The sequence below is a fragment of the Heterodontus francisci genome, unplaced genomic scaffold (genome assembly GCF_036365525.1).
Source record: "Heterodontus francisci isolate sHetFra1 unplaced genomic scaffold, sHetFra1.hap1 HAP1_SCAFFOLD_645, whole genome shotgun sequence".
In the NCBI taxonomy this organism is placed as follows: Eukaryota; Metazoa; Chordata; class Chondrichthyes; order Heterodontiformes; family Heterodontidae; genus Heterodontus; species Heterodontus francisci.
In genome coordinates this window covers 666751-681714 of record NW_027141506.1, presented here as the reverse complement: position 1 = coordinate 681714, position 14964 = coordinate 666751, and the positions used below count along the sequence as shown (strand labels likewise).

The 14964-nt window shown below is 50.2% G+C and overlaps 1 protein-coding gene across 4 annotated transcripts in view; it reads left to right on the top strand.

The window, feature by feature from the left end:
- The window catches only part of LOC137363922 (transforming growth factor beta-1-induced transcript 1 protein-like), a 102650-nt gene that overhangs the window by 24135 nt on the left and 63551 nt on the right, over window positions 1-14964 (top strand). The window contains exon 1 of one of the 4 annotated variants that reach the window (XM_068027423.1): window positions 10822-10927. The exons of the other annotated variants lie outside the window; for them this stretch is intronic. The gene's annotated coding sequence lies outside the window, so the exon portion shown is untranslated. Of the gene's footprint in view, window positions 1-10821; window positions 10928-14964 lie in introns of those variants that run through there. 4 annotated transcript variants of the gene reach the window in all.

Here is a 14964-nt window from a genome sequence, read left to right as displayed (position 1 = left end):
TTACTTGCCGCTTCTCAGCACAAGCCTGGATATTGTCCAGGTCTTGCTGCATTTCTACACGGACTGCTTCAGTATCTGAGGAGTCACGAATGGTGCTGAACATTGTGCAATCATCAGCGAACATCCCCACTTCTGACCTTATGATTGAAGGAAGGTCATTGATGAAGCAGCTGAAGATGGTTGGGCCGAGGACACTACCCTGAGGAACTCCTGCAGTGATGTCCTGGAGCTCAGATGATTGACCTCCAACAACCACAACCATCTTCCTTTGCGCTCGGTATGACTCCAACCAGCGGAGGGTTTTCCCCCTGATTCCCATTGACTCCAGTTTTGCTCGGGCTCCTTGATGCCATACTCGGTCAACTGAAGCCTGCAGGGTGGGATTACACAGCCTGTGCCTAACTGACAGGCCTGTCTCTAACTAAAGGCTGTAGGGTGGGATTACACAGCCTGTGCCTAGGCCTCACTGATGGGCCTGGCTCTAATTGAAGCCTGGATGGTGGGATTATTTGCCTAGGCCTCACTGACAGGCCTATCTCTAATTGAAGGCTGTAGGGTGGGATGACACAGCCTGTGCCTAGGCCTCACAGACGGGCCTGTCTCTAACTGAAGCCTGGATGGTGGGATTATTTGCCTAGGCCTCACTTATGGGCCTGTCTCGAGCTGAAGGTTGTAGGGTGGGATTACACAGCCTGTGCCTAGGCCTCACTGATGGGCCTGGCTCTAATTGAAGCCTGGATGGTGGGATTATTTGCCTAGGCCTCACTGACAGGCCTATCTCTAATTGAAGGCTGTAGGGTGGGATTACACAGCCTGTGCCTAGGCCTCACTGACGGGCCTGTCTCTAACTGAAGCCTGGAGGGTGGGATTATTTGACCCCGAGCCACGTGGGGAGGTATTAGGGACAGGCTCAAACGCTCAGTCAAAGAGGTCGCTTTTCAGGATCGTCTTGAAGGAGGAGAGAGAGAGAGGGGCGGAGAGGTAGAGGGGGGAATTCCAGAGCGGAGGGCCCCAGGCAGCTGATTTTAACTACAATGAGGAGACATTTCTTCACACAGAGGGTGGTGACTGTATGGAATTCTCCACCTCAGAACGTTTCAGATGCTCCAGCATTGAGTGTATACGAGACTGAGATTGATAGATTTTTGGCAGGGCAGTCTCGAGGGGCAGAGGGGACGTGTCCTGTCCTTCTGTTCTGACGTTAAGGGAGGTGTCTTGCCTTGGCTTGAAGGTGTTCTGAGGGTCAAGGATGGAATCTCGGGGGACGGAGGGGTATCCCGATAGTGAGGGAGCTGGATTAACATCAGTAGAGATACAGTCAGTAACACAGGGCACTGGGGGGAGAGGGGTTACTGTGTGACAGTGTGAGGGAGCTGGATTAACATCAGTAGAGATACAGTCAGTAACACAGGGCGCTGGGGAGAGAGGGGTTACTGAGTGAGTGTGAGGGAGCTGGATTAACATCAGTAGAGATACAGTCAGTAACACAGGGCGCTGGGGGAGAGGGGTTACTGAGTGACAGTGTGAGGGAGCTGGATTAACATCAGTAGAGATACAGTCAGTAACACAGGGCGCTGCGGGGAGAGAGGGGTTACTGAGTGACAGTGTGAGGGAGCTGGATTAACATCAGTAGAGATACAGTCAGTAACACAGGGCACTGGGGGGAGAGGGGTTACTGAGTGACAGTGTGAGGGAGCTGGATTAACATCAGTAGAGATACAGTCAGTAACACAGGGCGCTGGGGAGAGAGGGGTTACTGAGTGACAGTGTGAGGGAGCTGGATTAACATCAGTAGAGATACAGTCAGTAACACAGGGCGCTGGGGGAGAGGGGTTACTGAGTGACAGTGTGAGGGAACTGGATTAACATCAGTAGAGATACAGTCAGTAACACAGGGCGCTGGGGGGAGAGGGGTTACTGAGTGACAGTGTGAGGGAGCTGGATTAACATCAGTAGAGATACAGTCAGTAACACAGGGTGCTGGGGGGAGAGGGGTTACTGAGTGACAGTGTGAGGGAGCTGGATTAACATCAGTAGAGATACAGTCAGTAACACAGTGTGCTGGGGGAGAGGGATTACTGAGTGACAGTGTGAGGGAGCTGGATTAACATCAGTAGAGATACAGTCAGTAACACAGGGCGCTGGGGGGAGAGGGGTTACTGAGAGACAGTGTGAGGGAGCTGGATTAACATCAGTAGAGATACAGTCAGTAACACAGGGTGCTGGGGGAGAGAGGGGTTACTGAGTGACAGTGTGAGGGAGCTGGATTAACATCAGTAGAGATACAGTCAGTAACACAGGGTGCTGGGGGGAGAGGGGTTACTGAGTGACAGTGTGAGGGAGCTGGATTAACATCAGTAGAGATACAGTCAGTAACACAGGGCGCTGGGGGGGAAAGGGATTACTGAGTGACAGTGTGAGAGAGCTGGATTAACATCAGTAGAGATACAGTCAGTAACACAGGGCGCTGGGGGAGAGGGGTTACTGAGTGACAGTGTGAGGGAGCAGGATTAACATCAGTAGAGATACAGTCAGTAACACAGGGTGCTGGGGGGAGAGGGGTTACTGAGTGACAGTGTGAGGGAGCTGGATTAACATCAGTAGAGATACAGTCAGTAACACAGGGTGCTGGGGGAGAGGGGTTACTGAGTGACAGTGTGAGGGAGCAGGATTAACATCAACACAGATGACTAATGGGGAGAGGTGGGTGAGAGGGTTAATCTCCCTCCAATAGGGAACTGGCTGCCCGGTGTGTGTAACTGGGGAGAGGTGGGTGAGAGGGTTAATCCCCGTACAAGAGGGAACTGGCTGCCCGGGGTCTGTCTGTAACTCAAAGGGTGGGTTGGAGAATGTGTATGGGTCTCGGGCTCAGGGTTTAATTACATTCCAGTAGCGGAGAGTGAGATTATAAACTTTCCATATTTAGCAATCTTTGAGCAAGGCTGCCCAAAACACTCAGCCAAAATATCAGCAGTAAGAGGCACATGGAAATATCTGTACACTGACTGGTGTCTCTCAGTCCCCTCTCTCTCAGGGTGATATCTGTACACTGACTGGTGTCTCTCAGTCCCTCTCTCTCTGGGTGATTTCTGTACACTGACTGGTGTCTCAGTCCCCTCTCTCTCAGGGTGATATCTGTACACTGACTGGTGTCTCTCAGTCCCTCTCTCTCAGGGTGATATCTGTACACTGACTGGTGTCTCTCAGTCCCTCTCTCTCTCAGGGAGACATCAGTACACTGACTGGTGTCTCTCAGTCCCTCTCTCTCAGGGTGATATCTGTACACTGACTGGTGTCTCTCAGTCCCCTCTCTCTCAGGGTGATATCTGTACACTGACTGGTGTCTCTCAGTCCCTCTCTCAGGGTGATATCTGTACACTGACTGGTGTCTCTCAGTCCCTCTCTCTCAGGGTGATATCTGTACACTGACTGGTGTCTCTCAGTCCTCTCTCTCTCAGGGTGATATCTGTACACTGACTGGTGTCTCTCAGTCTCTCTCTCTCAGGATGATATCTGTACACTGACTGGTGTCTCTCAGTCCCCTCTCTCTCAGGGTGATATCTGTACACTGACTGGTGTCTCTCACTCCCCTCTCTCAGGGTGATATCTGTACACTGACTGGTGTCTCTCAGTCCCTCTCTCTCAGGGTGATATCTGTACACTGACTGGTGTCTCTCAGTCCCTCTCTCTCAGGGTGATATCTGTACACTGACTGGTGTCTCTCAGTCCCCTCTCTCTCAGGGTGATATCTGTACACTGACTGGTGTCTCTCAGTCCCTCTCTCTCAGGGTGATATCTGTACACTGACTGGTGTCTCTCAGTCCCCTCTCTCTCAGGGTGATATCTGTACACTGACTGGTGTCTCTCAGTCCCCTCTCTCTCAGGGTGATATCTGTACACTGACTGGTGTCTCTCAGTCCCCTCTCTCTCAGGGTGATATCTGTACACTGACTGGTGTCTCTCAGTCCCCTCTCTCTCAGGGTGATATCTGTACACTGACTGGTGTCTCTCAGTCCCTCTCTCTCAGGGTGATATCTGTACACTGACTGGTGTCTCTCAGTCCCTCTCTCTCAGGGTGATATCTGTACACTGACTGGTGTCTCTCAGTCCTCTCTCTCTCAGGATGATATCTGTACACTGACTGGTGTCTCTCAGTCTCTATCTCTCAGGGTGATATCTGTACACTGACTGGTGTCTCTCAGTCCCTCTCTCTCAGGGTGATATCTGTACACTGACTGGTGTCTCTCAGTCCCCTCTCTCTCAGGGTGATATCTGTACACTGACTGGTGTCTCTCAGTCCCTCTCTCTCAGGGTGATATCTGTACACTGACTGGTGTCTCTCAGTCCCTCTCTCTCAGGGTGATATCTGTACACTGACTGGTGTCTCTCAGTCCCTCTCTCTCAGGGTGATATCTGTACACTGACTGGTGTCTCTCAGTCCCTCTCTCTCAGGGTGATATCTGTACACTGACTGGTGTCTCTCAGTCCTCTCTCTCTCAGGATGATATCTGTACACTGACTGGTGTCTCTCAGTCCCTCTTTCTCAGGGTGATATCTGTACACTGTCTGGTGTCTCTCAGTCCTCTCTCTCTGAGGATGATATCTGTACACTGACTGGTGTCTCTCAGTCCCCTCTTTCTCAGGGTAATATCTGTACACTGACTGGTGTCTCTCAGTCCCTCTCTCTCAGGGTGATATCTGTACACTGACTGGTGTCTCTCAGTCCCCTCTCTCTCAGGGTGATATCTGTACACTGACTGGTGTCTCTCAGTCCTCTCTCTCTCAGGATGATATCTGTACACTGACTGGTGTCTCTCAGTCCCTCTTTCTCAGGGTGATATCTGTACACTGTCTGGTGTCTCTCAGTCCTCTCTCTCTGAGGATGATATCTGTACACTGACTGGTGTCTCTCAGTCCCCTCTTTCTCAGGGTAATATCTGTACACTGACTGGTGTCTCTCAGTCTCTCTCTCTCAGGGTGATATCTGTAAACTGACTGGTGTCTCTCAGTCCCCTCTTTCTCAGGGTAATATCTGTACACTGACTGGTGTCTCTCAGTCCCCTCTCTCTCAGGGTGATATCTGTACACTGACTGGTGTCTCTCAGTCCCCTTTCTCTCAGGGTGATATCTGTACACTGACTGGTGTCTCAGTCCCCTCTTTCTCAGGGTAATATCTGTACACTGACTGGTGTCTCTCAGTCCCCTCTCTCTCAGGGTGATATCTGTACACTGACTGGTGTCTCTCAGTCCCCTCTCTCTCAGGGTGATATCTGTACACTGACTGGTGTCTCAGTCCCCTCTTTCTCAGGGTAATATCTGTACACTGACTGGTGTCTCTCAGTCCTCTCTCTCTCAGGATGATATCTGTACACTGACTGGTGTCTCTCAGTCCTCTCTCTCTCAGGGTGATATCTGTACACTGACTGGTGTCTCTCAGTCTCTCTCTCTCAGGGTGATATCTGTACACTGACTGGTGTCTCTCAGTCCCTCTCTCTCTCAGGGTGATATCTGTACACTGACTGGTGTCTCAGTCCCCTCTTTCTCAGGGTAATATCTGTACACTGACTGGTGTCTCTCAGTCCCCTCTCTCTCAGGGTGATATCTGTACACTGACTGGTGTCCCTCAGTCCCCTCTCTCTCAGGGTGATATCTGTACACTGACTGGTGTCTCTCAGTCTCTCTCTCTCAGGGTGATATCTGTACACTGACTGGTGTCTCTCAGTCTCTCTCTCTCAGGGTGATATCTGTACACTGACTGGTGTCTCTCAGTCTCTCTCTCTCTCAGGGTGATATCTGTACACTGACTGGTGTCTCTCAGTCCCCTCTCTCTCAGGGTGATATCTGTACACTGACTGGTGTCTCTCAGTCCCCTCTCTCTCAGGGTGATATCTGTACACTGACTGGTGTCCCCCAGTCCCTCTCTCTCAGGGTGATATCTGTACATTGACTGGTGTCTCTCAGTCCCCTCTCTCTCAGGGTGATATCTGTACACTGACTGGTGTCTCTCAGTCCCTCTCTCTCAGGGTGATATCTGTACACTGACTGGTGTCTCTCAGTCCCTCTCTCTCAGGGTGATATCTGTACACTGACTGGTGTCTCTCAGTCCCCTCTCTCTCAGGGTGATATCTGTACACTGACTGGTGTCTCTCAGTCCCTCTCTCTCAGGGTGATATCTGTACAATGACTGTGTCTCTCAGTCCCTCTCTCTCAGGGTGATATCTGTACACTGACTGGTGTCTCTCAGTCCCCTCTCTCTCAGGGTGATATCTGTACACTGACTGGTGTCTCTCAGTCCCTCTCTCTCAGGGTGATATCTGTACACTGACTGGTGTCTCTCAGTCCCTCTCTCTCAGGGTGATATCTGTACACTGACTGGTGTCTCTCAGTCCCTCTCTCTCTCAGGGTGATATCTGTACACTGACTGGTGTCTCTCAGTCCCCTCTCTCTCAGGGTGATATCTGTACACTGACAGGTGTCTCTCAGTCCCCTCTCTCTCAGGGTGATATCTGTACACTGACTGGTGTCTCTCAGTCCCTCTCTCTCAGGGTGATATCTGTACACTGACTGGTGTCTCTCAGTCCCCTCTCTCTCAGGGTGATATCTGTACACTGACTGGTGTCTCTCAGTCCCCTCTCTCTCAGGGTGATATCTGTACACTGACTGGTGTCTCTCAGTCCCTCTCTCTCAGGGTGATATCTGTACACTGACTGGTGTCTCTCAGTCCCTCTCTCTCAGGGTGATATCTGTACACTGACTGGTGTCTCTCAGTCCCTCTCTCTCTCAGGGTGATATCTGTACACTGACTGGTGTCCCTCAGTCCTCTCTCTCAGGGTGATATCTGTACACTGACTGGTGTCTCTCAGTCCCTCTCTCTCAGGGTGATATCTGTACACTGACTGGTGTCTCTCAGTCCCTCTCTCTCTCAGGGTGATATCTGTACACTGACTGGTGTCTCTCAGTCCCCTCTCTCTCAGGGTGATATCTGTACACTGACTGGTGTCTCTCAGTCCCTCTCTCTCTCAGGGTGATATCTGTACACTGACTGGTGTCTCTCAGTCCCTCTCTCTCAGGGTGATATCTGTACACTGACTGGTGTCTCTCAGTCCCTCTCTCTCAGGGTGATATCTGTACACTGACAGGTGTCTCTCAGTCCCCTCTCTCTCAGGGTGATATCTGTACACTGACAGGTGTCTCTCAGTCCCCTCTCTCTCAGGGTGATATCTGTACACTGACTGGTGCCTCTCAGTCCCTCTCTCAGGATGATATCTGTACACTGACTGGTGCCTCTCAGTCCCTCTCTCTCAGGGTGATATCTGTACACTGACTGGTGTCTCTCAGTCCCTCTCTCTCTCAGGGTGATATCTGTACACTGACTGGTGTCTCTCAGTCCCTCTCTCTCTCAGGGTGATATCTGTACACTGACTGGTGTCTCTCAGTCCCTCTCTCAGGGTGATATCTGTACACTGACTGGTGCCTCTCAGTCCCTCTCTCAGGGTGATATCTGTACACTGACTGGTGTCTCTCAGTCCCCTCTCTCTCAGGGTGATATCTGTACACTGACTGGTGTCTCTCAGTCCCCTCTCTCTCAGGGTGATATCTGTACACTGACAGATGTCTCTCAGTCCCCTCTCTCTCAGGGTGATATCTGTACACTGACTGGTGTCTCTCAGTCCCTCTCTCAGGGTGATATCTGTACACTGACTGGTGTCTCTCAGTCCCCTCTCTCTCAGGGTGATATCTGTACACTGACAGATGTCTCTCAGTCCCCTCTCTCTCAGGGTGATATCTGTACACTGACTGGTGCCTCTCAGTCCCTCTCTCAGGGTGATATCTGTACACTGACTGGTGTCTCTCAGTCCCCTCTCTCTCAGGGTGATATCTGTACACTGACTGGTGTCTCTCAGTCCCCTCTCTCTCAGGGTGATATCTGTACACTGAATGGTGTCTCTCAGTCCCCTCTCTCAGGGTGATATCTGTACACTGACTGGTGTCTCTCAGTCCCTCTCTCTCAGGGTGATATCTGTACACTGACTGGTGTCTCTCAGTCCCTCTCTCTCAGGGTGATATCTGTACACTGACTGGTGTCTCTCAGTCCCCTCTCTCTCAGGGTGATATCTGTACACTGACTGGTGTCTCTCAGTCCCCTCTCTCTCAGGGTGATATCTGTTCACTGACTGGTGTCTCTCAGTCCCCTCTCTCTCAGGGTGATATCTGTACACTGACTGGTGTCTCTCAGTCCCTCTCTCTCAGGGTGATATCTGTACACTGACTGGTGTCTCTCAGTCCCTCTCTCAATGCCGAGGGAATATCAGAGGCTTGGGAAAACCACCACCTGCAATTTCCTTCCAAGTCACACACCCTCCTGACTTGGAACTAAATCGTAATTACTTCACTGTTGCTGTGTCAAAATCCTGGAACTCCCTTCCGAACAGCACTCTGGGTGTATCTACCCCACATGGACTGCAGCGGTTCAAGAAGGCAGCTCACCACCACCTTCTCAAGGGCAATATCTGCTGGTCTAGCCAGTGACACCCACATCCCGTGAAATGAATAAAAATATCTATCCCTGCTTTTTTTGTTTCTTGATGGGGGACAGTGTAGAGGGAGCTTTACTCTGTATCTAACCCCCGTACTGTACCTGTCCTGGGAGTGTTTGATGGGGACAGTGTAGAGGGAGCTTTACTCTGTATCTAACCCCCCGTACTGTACCTGTCCTGGGGAGTGTTTGATGGGGACAGTGTAGAGGGAGCTTTACTCTGTATCTAACCCCCCGTACTGTACCTGTCCTGGGAGTGTTTGATGGGGGACAGTGTAGAGGGAGCTTTACTCTGTATCTAACCCCCGTACTGTACCTGTCCTGGGAGTGTTTGATGGGGGACAGTGCAGAGGGAGCTTTACTCTGTATCTAACCCCCGTACTGTACCTGTCCTGGGAGTGTTTGATGGGGGACAGTGTAGAGGGAGCTTTACTCTGTATCTAACCCCCCGTACTGTACCTGTCCTGGGAGTGTTTGATGGGGACAGTGTAGAGGGAGCTTTACTCTGTATCTAACCCCCGTACTGTACCTGTCCTGGGAGTGTTTGATGGGGGACAGTGTAGAGGGAGCTTTACTCTGTATCTAACCCCCGTACTGTACCTGTCCTGGGAGTGTTTGATGGGGACAGTGTAGAGGGAGCTTTACTCTGTATCTAACCCCCGTACTGTACCTGTCCTGGGAGTGTTTGATGGGGGACAGTGTAGAGGGAGCTTTACTCTGTATCTAACCCCCGTACTGTACCTGTCCTGGGGAGTGTTTGATGGGGGACAGTGTAGAGGGAGCTTTGCTCTGTATCTAACCCCAGTACTGTACCTGTCCTGGGGAGTGTTTGATGGGGGACAGTGTAGAGGGAGCTTTACTCTGTATCTAACCCCAGTACTGTACCTGTCCTGGGGAGTGTTTGATGGGGGACAGTGTAGAGGGAGCTTTCCTCTGTATCTAACCCCCGTACTGTACCTGTCCTGGGGAGTGTTTGATGGGGGACAGTGTAGAGGGAGCTTTACTCTGTATCTAACCCCCATACTGTACCTGTCCTGGGAGTGTTTGGGGGACAGTGTAGAGGGAGCTTTACTCTGTATCTAACCCCCGTACTGTACCTGTCCTGGGAGTGTTTGATGGGGGACAGTGTAGAGGGAGCTTCACTCTGTATCTAACCCCCGTACTGTACCTGTCCTGGGAGTGTTTGATGGGGACAGTGTAGAGGGAGCTTTACTCTGTATCTAACCCCCGTACTGTACCTGTCCTGGGAGTGTTTGATGGGGGACAGTGTCGAGGGAGATTTACTCTGTATCTAACCCCCGTACTGTACCTGTCCTGGGGAGTGTTTGATGGGGACAGTGTAGAGGGAGCTTTACTCTGTATCTAACCCCCGTACTGTACCTGTCCTGGGGAGTGTTTGATGGGGACAGTGTAGAGGGAGCTTTACTCTGTATCTAACCCCCGTACTGTACCTGTCCTGGGAGTGTTTGATGGGGGACAGTGTAGAGGGAGCTTTACTCTGTATCTCACCCCCCGTACTGTACCTGTCCTGGGGAGTGTTTGATGGGGGACAGTGTAGAGGGAGCTTGACTCTGTATCTAACCCCCCGTACTGTACCTGTCCTGGGGAGTGTTTGATGAGGACAGTGTAGAGGGAGCTTGACTCTGTATCTAACCCCCGTACTGTACCTGTCCTGGGGAGTGTTTGATGGGGGACAGTGCAGAGGGAGCTTTACTCTGTATCTAACCCCCGTACTGTACCTGTCCTGGGAGTGTTTGATGGAGGACAGTGTAGAGGGAGCTTTACTCTGTATCTAACCCCTGTACTGTACCTGTCCTGGGAGTGTTTGATGGGGGACAGTGTGGAGGGAGCTTTACTCTGTATCTAACCCCCATACTGTACCTGTCCTGGGAGTGTTTGATGGAGGACAGTGTAGAGGGAGCTTTACTCTGTATCTAACCCCTGTACTGTACCTGTCCTGGGAGTGTTTGATGGGGACAGTGTAGAGGGAGCTTTACTCTGTATCTAACCCCTGTACTGTACCTGTCCTGGGAGTGTTTGATGGGGGACAGTGTAGAGGGAGCTTTACTCTGTATCTAACCCCCGTACTGTACCTATCCTGGGAGTGTTTGATGGGGGACAGTGTAGAGGGAGCTTGACTCTGTATCTAACCCCCGTACTGTACCTGTCCTGGGGAGTGTTTGATGGGAGTCACTGTAGAGGGAGCTCTCTGCTGGGAAGTGTGTTAATTGAGTACGGGAATGGATTATGTTTCGTAATCGGTCTCGGAGGAGAACAGATGTTCTAAGGTCGTTTCTATATCCAGTGCTTCTGAAATATTCTGTGTGCGGACATGTCCTGAACGGAATTGAGTTGGATTGCTCTGGACTGTAGATGGAGAGTGTTTGATAAGTAAGTTCCCAGTGATTCAGAAGGGAAGGTCACGCAGCATGCTGGGGTTAGAGTGTGTGTACAGGATGTAGCACCCAGTTAATAAAGCATGGGAAACATTCCTTGCTCAGACAGTCGCTGATTGACCAGTCTGCAGTTCCTCACATTGTATATACTCAATGCTGCATTGAGTAACTGTCAAGGAAACATAGAAAATAGGAGCAGGAGTAGGCCATTCGGCCCTTCGAGCCTGCTCTGCCGTTCATTACGATCACGGCTGATCATCCAACTCAGCAACCTTTTCCCGTTTTCCCCCCCATACCCTTTGATCCCTTCAGACACAAGAGCTATCTCTAACTCCTCCTTGAAAACACACAATGTTTTGGCCTCAACTGCTTTCTGCGGGAGGGAATTCCACAGGCTCACCACTCTCTGGGTGAAGTAATTTCTCCTCATCTCCGTCCTGAATGGTTTGCCCTCGTATCCTCAGACTATGACCCCTGGTTCTGGACTCCCCCACCATCGGGAACATCCTTCCTGCATGTACCCTGTCAAGTCCTGTTAGGATTTTATAGGTTTCTATGAGATCCCCCCTCACTCTTCCGAACTCCAGCGGATATAAACCGAACCGACTCAATCTCCCCTCGTACGTCAGTCCCACCATCCCAGGATGGTAAACCTTCGCTGCACTCCCTCTCTAGCAAGAACATCCTTCCTCAGATAAGGAGACCAGAAATCCACACTATGTTCCGGGTGTGACCTCACCAAGGCCCCGTATAACTGCAGCAAGACATCCCTGCTCCTGTACTCTAATCCTCTCACTATGAAGGCCAACATACCATTTGCCCTTTTTTTACCGTCTGTTGCACCTGCATGCTGACGTTCAGCGACTGGTGTACGAGAACACCCAGGTCTGGCTGCATATTCCCCCTCTCTCAGTTTACAGCCGTTCAGATAGTAATCTGCCTTCCTGCTTTTGCTACCAAAGTGGATAACCTCACACAGAGGCATGCAAAACACCATCTCGCTGTAACATTGATATCCCACACCCTTCTTTGTAACACGAATATATCACAAACCCCTCACTGTAACACTGAGATATCCCAAACCCCTGACTATAACATTGAGATATCCCACACCCCTCACTGTAACACTGAGATATCCCAAACCCCTGACTGTAACACTGAGATATCCCACACCACTCACTCTAACACTGAGATATCCCACACCCCTCACTGTAACATTGATATATCCCACACCCCTCACTGTAACACTGAGATATCCCACACCCCTCACTGTAACACTGAGATATCCCACACCCCTCACTGTAACACTGAGATATCCCACACCCCTCACTGTAACACTGATATATCCCACACCCCTCACTGTAACACTGATATATCCCACACCCCTCACTGTAACACTGATATATCCCACACCCCTCACTGTAACACTGATATATCCCACACCCCTCACTGTAACACTGATATATCCCACACCCCTCACTGAAACACTAATATATCCCAAACCCCTCACTGTAACACTGAGATATCCCAAACCCCTGACTGTAACACTGATATATCCCACACCCCTCACTGTAACACTAATATATCCCACACACCTCACTGAAACACTAATATATCCCAAACCCCTCAATGTAACACTGAAATATCCCACACTCCTCACTGTAACAATGATATATCCCACACCCCTCACTGTAACACTGATATATCCCACACCCCTCACTGTAACACTGATATATCCCACACCCCTCACTGTAACACTGATATATCCCACACCCCTCACTGTAACACTCTGATATATCCCACACCCCTCACTGCAACAATGATATATCCCAAACCCCTCACTGTAACACTCTGATATATCCCACACCCCTGACTGTAACACTGATATATCCCACACCCCTCACTGTAACACACTGATATATCCCACACCCCTCACTGTAACACTGAGATATCCCACACCCCTCACTGTAACACTGAGATATCCCACACCCCTCACTGTAACACTGAGATATCCCACACCCCTCACTGTAACACTGATATATCCCACACCCCTCACTGTAACACTGATATATCCCACACCCCTCACTGTAACACTGATATATCCCACACCCCTCACTGTAACACTGATATATCCCACACCCCTCACTGTAACACTGATATATCCCAAACCCCTCACTGTAACACTGATATATCCCAAACCCCTCACTGTAACACTGATATATCCCACACCCCTCACTGTAACACTGATATATCCCACACCCCTCACTGTAACACTGATATTCCCCACACCCCTCACTGTAACACTGATATATCCCACACCCCTCACTGTAACACTGATATATCCCACACTCCTCACTATAACACTGAGATATCCCACACCCCTCACTGTAACACTGAGATATCCCACACCCGCTCACTGTAACACTGATATATCCCACACCCCTCACTGCAACACTGAGATATCCCACACCCCTCACTGTAACACTGATATATCCCACACCCCTCACTGTAACACTGATATATCCCACACCCCTCACTGTAACACTGATATATCCCACACCCCTCACTGTAACACTGATATATCCCACACCCCTCACTGTAACACTGATATACCCCACACCTCTCACTGTAACACTGATATATCCCACACCCCTCACTGTAACACTGATATATCCCACACCCCTCACTGTAACACTGATATATCCCACACCCTCACTGCAACACTGAGATATCCCACACCCCTCACTGTAACACTGATATATCCCACACCCCTCACTGTAACACTGATATATCCCACACCCCTCACTGTAACACTGATATATCCCACACCCCTCACTGTAACACTGATATATCCCACACTCCTCACTGTAACACTGATATATCCCACACCCCTCACTGTAACACTGATATATCCCACACCCCTCACTGCAACACTGATATATCCCACTCCCCTCACTGTAACACTCTGATATATCCCACACCCCTCACTGTAACACTGATACATCCCACACCCCTCACTGTAACACTGATACATCCCACACCCCTCACTGAAACACTGATATATCCCACACCCCTCACTGTTACACTGAGATATCCCACACCCCTCACTGTTATTCTGATATATCCCACACCCCTCACTGTCACACACTGATATATCCCACACCCCTCACTGTCACACACTGATATATCCCACACCCCTCACTGTAACACTCTGATATTCCCCACACCCCTCACTGTAACACTGATATATCCCACACCCCTCCTTGGAACACTGATATATCCCACACCCCTCACTGTAACACTGATATATCCCAAACCCCTCACTGTAACACTGATATATCCCACACCCCTCACTGTAACACTGATATATCCCACTCCCCTCACTGTAACACTCTGATATATCCCCATCCCTCACTGTAACACTGATATATCCCACACTCCTCACTGGAACACTGATATATCCCACATTCCTCACTGTAACACTGATATATCCCACACACCTCACTGTAACACTGATATATCCCACACCCCTCACTGTAACACTCTGATATATCCCACAGCCCTCACTGTAACACTGATACATCCCACACACCTCACTGTAACACTGAGATATCCCACATCCCTCACTGTTACACTGAGATATCCCACACCCCTCACTGTAACACTGATACATCCCACACCCCTCACTGCAACACTGATATATCCCACACCCCTCACTGTAACACTGATATATCCCACACCCCTCACTGTAACACTGAGATATCCCACACCCCTCACTGTTATTCTGATATATCCCACACCCGTCACTGTCACACACTGATATATCCCACACCCCTCACTGTAACACTCTGATATTCCCCACACCCCTCACTGTAACACTGATATATCCCACACCCCTCACTGGAACACTGATATATCCCACACCCCTCACTGGAACACTGATATATCCCACACCCCTCACTGTAACACTGATATATCCCACACCCCTCACTGTAACACTGATATATCCCCATCCCTCACTGTAACACTGAT